Source organism: Melanotaenia boesemani, chromosome 3 (genome assembly GCF_017639745.1).
Source record: "Melanotaenia boesemani isolate fMelBoe1 chromosome 3, fMelBoe1.pri, whole genome shotgun sequence".
Taxonomy (NCBI): domain Eukaryota; kingdom Metazoa; phylum Chordata; class Actinopteri; order Atheriniformes; family Melanotaeniidae; genus Melanotaenia; species Melanotaenia boesemani.
Window position 1 is genome coordinate 8,604,708 of NC_055684.1, and position 7,089 is coordinate 8,611,796.

A 7,089-nucleotide genomic window follows, 5' to 3' on the forward strand; every position below is an offset into this window, starting at 1 on the left:
AGGAACACCGTGCAGACGGAGGTTTTGTCTGCGGCTGTAACGATCTGTTTCATTCACCTTCTGCTCCATCTCTCTGACTTTCTCCTGCAGCAATTCGCATGCCTTAGTAAGAGCTACGTTTTGTTTTTTTATGTCAGCTACTTCTTGATGGCAGAAATCCAGAGATTTTTTCAGGGCGTCAATTTGGACGGTATTGTAATGAACGGCTTTATCTGTTTTATCTGCCCTTACTTACTTACTTACTTTATGATACTTCACTTAATAACTACAGAGATGTGAATAAAAAGGCAGCCGCATGGGAACTTGTTGGCACCAGGGTACACTTGTCCGGTAAGTTTCTTATCTTGCGTTTTTGTAAGCTAATTTATATTAGTATTTCAAATTTTGTTTAGTGTATGCATACCTTACCTTACCTTACTCAATATGAACTTTTATGATAAATGTGATAAATATTTAGTAAAATAACATGTATACAAGTATAACGTACAAATGTGTTTATTTAATTAATATTACGTAAAGGGTAAACATAAAATAAACCATGTAAAGGTATTCCATTGTTTAGGTACATTATACAATAATATCTTATGAGACTTATTAAACTTATGTGAACATATAATAAAGACTCTTTGAACTGATAATGTGGCGTCACAATTAAAAGTCCTCAAGATATTTTCCATACCAGAGGAAAAAAAAAGCGACAAAAAAAACAAAAAAAAGTGTCTGCCCATCTGTACTATATGATGTAGCCATGGCACATCACCAGCTGGTGAGTTGAAGTAATCACAGTATTTTTTCTGATTGAAGCCGCCTCTCTGCTTGAGTGGTTTGAACCGGTCTGGGTGATGGGCTCCAAACCAGTGGGTGGTGACTGAGGAATCCCCCTCTCTACTTCTCCATTTTGCCCCATGTAATTCTGAAGGACACATGTTGCCTTCACGACAGAATCGGCTTTTTTTGGGCAGATACTCAGAACACGGCAATACATTCTGTAATGGTGTCTCCCTGAGGACCCGGAAATTCAGCCACACACACAGTGATAGATTCCAAGAAAGTAATTTATTCAGTCCGGGTAATGGAGGAGATGAGCAGGGTTTGGTCCAGTAGGAAGCGGTGGCGCCTTCCTCAGGTAAAGCAGGGGATAATATCCTGAAAGGACTCCAGAAACAGTCAGGATGACCCACAATCCAAACGAGCAGAGATTTAAGAAGCCAAGAGTCATAAACAGGGGTAGGAGGCAGACTACTTAGCAGGGGCAGGCGAATATCCGTGGTCTTTCCAAAACAGGTCAAAATCCAGGAGAGCACAAGGCAGGAGCAGTCCGACAGGGGATGAGGCAAGAAAAGTCCAAGGGCCGTAACTGGGTCAAACATAGGAATCAGAAAACAAGAGTAAACGCTGGACATCAACAAGGGAAAACAATGCTGACCATCTGGCAGGGAAGCAAGGACTGGAATGAGCTTAAGTAGGGAGGGGAGCAGGTGAAAAGAGTGAGTAATCAGGACTGCCACAGATGGAGCAGATGAGCGTCATGAGGAGCTGGAGGCCCAGCAGAGCAGCAACCATGACACATTCGCCACTAGGTAGAAAGAATGCCAAAAGCATTTTCAACTATTCTCCTGGCGTGAGACAAGTGGTAGTTGTAGCACCTCTCTTTTGTTTGTAGCTGTCTCCCTGGATATGGCCTCATGATGTGTCGTTGGAGGGGAAAAGCTTCATCTGCCACAAGTACATGTGGCATTGGCCCCAGGTCCTCTGCACCTTGTAGTGGGGCGTCTTCAGGTATGCCCAGTGTGCCTGCCCTCAACCGTTTCCCTAAGGGAGACTCTGACAGAATGCCCCCATCACTGTTTCTCCCATATCCTCCCACATCAATGACCCTAAACATGTAGTGAGCATCAACTACAGCTAAAAGGACAATGGAATGGGAGCCTTTGTAGTTAAAATACTGGGAGCCTGAGGACGGACGAGCTTGCAGCACAACATGTTTCCCATCTAGTGCACCAATGCAGTTTGGGAAATTCCATCTTGTTTTAAAACCCTCTGCAATGGCTTTCCAGTCATCCGTTGTTGGCTCTGGCATGTACTCTGGTTGCAACACATCTAAAATGGCCTGTAAAGTAGCTAAGTTTATCAGCTACTTTAAAAGAGAATGGTCCTCATATCTAGAAAATAACGACTTGCCAGAAACTTCAGCAAGTGTTCTTTGGGAAGCAGGAAAAGCAGTAATGAGAGGGAAAATAATTTCCTTTTCTTCTCATAAGAAAAAGAAGGAAACTTTGAGAATTTCAGAGTTAGAACTCAGAATTAAATCCTTAGAGGACGCTTATCATGTCTCCCCAGAAGAACACACACTAAATGCTATAAGGAAAGCTAAACTTGATTTTAATGAAATAATAGATAAAAAGACGCAGTTCTTGGTGCAAAGACTTCACTTGGAGAATTTTGAGCATGGCAACAAATCTGGAAGGTTCCTGGCTAATCAGTTAAAAACAAATAAGGAGAAAACAACCATCTCCTCTGTCAGAGATCCAGAAGGAAACATCAGCCACGACCCTGAGAGGATAAATAACACTTTCAAAGAATTCTATAAAACATTATATACATCACAACTAACTACAACAGATGACAATATTGATAAATTTCTTGGTAACATCAATCTTCCACAATTAAAACATGAAGATAAAATGGTCTTGGATTCCCCCCTTTCAGTCGGCGAACTCCAAGAAGCTCTCCAGCATATGCCCTACAATAAAGCTCCAGGTCCAGATGGTTACCCAGCAGAATTCTACAAAGAATTCTGGACAATGCTGGCACCCACTTTCTACAATATGATATTAGAAATAAAGGAAAAACAAAAAATACCTTCAAATATGAACCTAGCCAATATTATTCTACTATTAAAACCAGGTAAAGACCCAACACTTCCATCCAGTTACCGTCCAATTTCATTAATAAATGTAGATCTCAAAATAATTAGCAAAGCTTTGGCCAGAAGGATAGAAAAAATAACCCCTCTAATAATACATCCTGACCAAACAGGCTTTATTAAAGGTAGACATTCCTCTACTAACATGCGTAGATTAATTAACTTCATAGATTATTCTACTCTACATAATCTGGAATCCACAGTAATTTCTTTAGACGCAGAAAAAGCGTTTGACCGAGTAAACTGTAAATTTTTATTTGCAACGTTAAACAAATTTGGGTTTGGGTCATCTTTCATAGATTGGATAAAAATATTATATAACAACCCAAATGCATGTGCGAAGACCAATGATCAAACTTCTCCAAGCTTCTGTTTGCAGAGAGGAACCAGACAGGGCTGCCCACTTTCTCCATCACTCTTTGCTTGCTTTGTTGAACCCCTAGCTGCTGCCATAAGACAAAATAAAGAGATTAAAGGAATCCATGGCAAAAATATAGAACACAAGATAAGTCTTTATGCTGATGACGTATTACTTTTTCTCCAGAACTCACCGATGTCTCTCCCCCAGACAATCACACTTATTAACACATTCTCATCAATATCTGACTACTCTATTAACTGGTCTAAGACTATTATTATGCCCATCAACTGTGACCTACAAAACATACCCAATACTACAATACAGTCTGGAAACATTAGATATCTAGGCATAAACATTTCCCCCAGGTTATCAGAACTAACAAAACTAAATTATGTCCAGCTACTTAAAGCAATAGAGGATGATCTCTCACGGTGGAGGCGCTTACCCATATCACTCATGGGGAGGGTTGCCACAGTTAAAATGATGGTTCTATCTAAAGTAAACTACCTGTTTTCAATGATACCCACTAAACCATCCTCCAGTTGGTTTAAGTCACTGGACTCACATATATCTAAATTTTTATGGAAAAATAAGCCATCACGTATCAGTCTAAAAACTTTACAACAGACTAAAGATAGAGGCGGATTGGAGCTACCCAACTTTAATCATGTTTCTTAGCTAACAAGCTGCAGTATATCTCCAAATGGCTTAAACCTAGCAGTCTGGATGAAACATGGTTAGATGTAGAGCAAGCATTGTGTGAGGATGTGTTTATCTCTGACCTGCCCCTCATCAGCTCAACCATCAAAACACATAAGTGTTTTAAAAGCATCAATATCAGTTCCTCCTTAGTGGCTTGGTGGGATTTTCTAAAAATAACCAAATCCTCACTTTTTCCATGTAAGTTTATACCCCTCTGGAACAACCCTGACATCCTGCAAAACAAAAAGCTTATCAATTTTACTCAATGGAAAAATAAAGGAATAAAACAGTTAGAACATATAATAGAAAATGGAAACTTCTTATCATTTAATATTCTCACTTCACAATATGGAATCAGTAGCAAAACATTTTTAGAATATCACCAGCTTAAATCTATTATATGTAAAAAATATACCATTAATCAATTAAACTTACAGCTACCTATTAGGGTGGCAGAATTCATGAATCTCAATGCCCCAAAGCTATTATCAAAAACATATAGACTATTATCTAAACTAGAAGACTCAATCTGTCTTCCAACTTCAAAATGGGAGGGTGACTTATCCAGTAACTTTAATAAAGATAAATGGTCACAAATATGTTTAAACACCTTTAAAATGACTAAAAATTCAAATATGCAACTAATACAATTCAAAATTCTGCATAGAACTCATTATACAGGACAAAGGATGTTCAGGATGGGTCTGTCACAATCAAACATCTGCACACACTGCAATGAAAACACACCAGACAACTACCTCCATGCCTTGTGGTCCTGCACACCTGTCCGCAGGTTCTGGCTTCAGGTATGTGTGGACATGTCAACATGGTTTAAATGTAATATTCCTACAATCCCCACACTATGTTTACTAGGTGACTTGGGTGACATCAATATGGCAATTAACTCTGCACACATGATACGCACAGCATTATGCATCGCAAAGAAAGCTATCCTTGTGAACTGGAAAAACAAAAATAATCTGTGTATTCAGCAGTTTAGGAATCTCTTAGTTGACCACATCAGTAGTGAGACAAAGTCTGCCTCCTCAAAGAACTATTTAGCTGAACCTCATTCCCTCTGGTCCCCTGTGCTTAGTTCTATTACTTAGTGTAGGTGGAGGACTGTGACCTCGTTGCTATGGGGTTTGGGAAATGGCCGGGAGTGACTGGTGGTTGTGGGTTCTTTGTGGTTGCCCGTGGTGCGGGACCGGGCTGCTCTGCGGTGGGGGTGGCTCTGGGTCTGGCCCCGTCGGAGGCTGTGGGGGCCAGCGGTTGGAGTTGCCTCGTGGTGGGGGGTGAGGCAACTGGTGGTGCCTGGGTTGGTGGGCGTCGGTCCTGGGCCAGGTGGTCGGGCTATTCTGGGGCGGGCTGGGCGGGGGTTCTGGGCTCTGGTGCCCGGGGGTGGTCCTCCTCCCTCCGGGGTGGTGGGCTCCTTATGTGCCTGGGGTCTGGGCCTGCCCGGATGTACTGCCGTGGTGTGGGTTGGTGCATGCCCTGGTGTCTGGATTGACACCCTGGGACCCAGGGTATGGCCCGGGGGCAGGGGGGGGTGTAGGGGTTTGAAAGAGGGCTGAGTGGGATTCGGGGGATTATAGGGGGAGGTGCTGGGGTGTGAGACAGGGATGCTTGTATGTTGTGTGTGTGTGTCTATACTCTGAATGTTTGTGTGAATGGGGGGGTATGTTTGTGTGCGTGCGTATGCATGTGTTAGGATGAGTGGGGGTGTGTCTGGAGAGTGAGAGTGGGAGGGTTGGATGCTGTGCGAGTGTTTATATTTTTTGGGTGGGGCCGGGTCCCGGGGTGGCTGCGCTGGTGGGCTGCTGGCTCTGTGGGGGTTGGTCCGCCTGGGGTGTCCCCCACGGGGCATGGTGGGTGGGTTGTGTGTGGCGTGACTGTGTGGTGGTGAGTGATTGTGGGTGCGGTACGGGGGAGGGTGTGAGTGTGGGGTTATATGGGGTGCAGGTTGAAGTAGATGGGGAGTGGGGGGAGGGGGCTGATAGCACCCTGGTTCCCGGGGTGTGCGGCTGGAACATCGGGGTGTGTGCTGGCCTACGCCGGGTGGCTGTCTGGGGGGGCCTGGTCCTCCTAGGCATGTTGCGGGCCCTCTGCCTTTGGGGGGTGGGGAGTCCGCCTCTGGGCTCCTGGGGCCCTGGGCCCTTCGCTTGGGCTGCCCTGGGTGGCCGGTCCCTGGCGGGGCCGGCGGCTGCTGACCTTGGCCCACTGGGGCCTGTGCCCCCGGACCGTGGGGGGCTCTTGCTGGGGCTCTCCTCTGCCGCCCTTCGGTTGGGGCTGGAGTCATCTTTGTGGTGGGGTGGCTTGGGTTGGTGCTCCGGGTCTGCTGTTGAGGGCCCGGCCCAGGCCCTGGTCTGCCTCTGGCCTCCGTGGAGGCGAGGTCGCATTTGCATGATCTCACTCACCACTCTTCATCACTGATCACTCCTTGTTTCTCATGCTCTGCATGCTGACACAGTCACTGAGTTGTCCAGTGGGTTTTTAATACTAAGCGATAATTATTAAATTTTTTTTTTGTATTTTTCCTGTGAGTTAGTATCTGGTCGCTGTTATGTCTTTTCGATTTGGTTATTATTTAAAAACTCTTAATGACTGGCAGCCCTGTTTTTTTTTTCTTCTGTGTGTGTGTTTCTGCTTTTGTAAAAGTTGTAGGAAATTTTCTGGTGTGTTCATGTACAGGTGTAACAGTTTGTTGTCTGGTGATGGTGTGGATTGAAGGGTCGTTTCCTTCTGTCTGTGATCTTTTTGTCTCCTTTCTTCTTTCCCTTTTGCTCTCTTTGCTATTTTCCATCTTTTTCTGTCCCCTCCGGTCAGGTCCAGCAAGATTACATAGATTCCGTGTTTCAAAATAAATAAATAAATAAATTAATCACATTATAAAGAGGAGCCTTACCCATAGGCCTCCCCTTGGCAGAGCAAATTTGTTCAGCACGATACAGCAAACAGATTATCATTTTGCTTGCTATGATGCTGGACAGGACAAGTAAAAAAAAAATAAATAAATAAATAAATAAAATGGCCTGTGACACTTGTTCCACAATCTTTCCAGTTGTTGAGCTTCCCACACGGTAGTTGAACCCAATAGTGG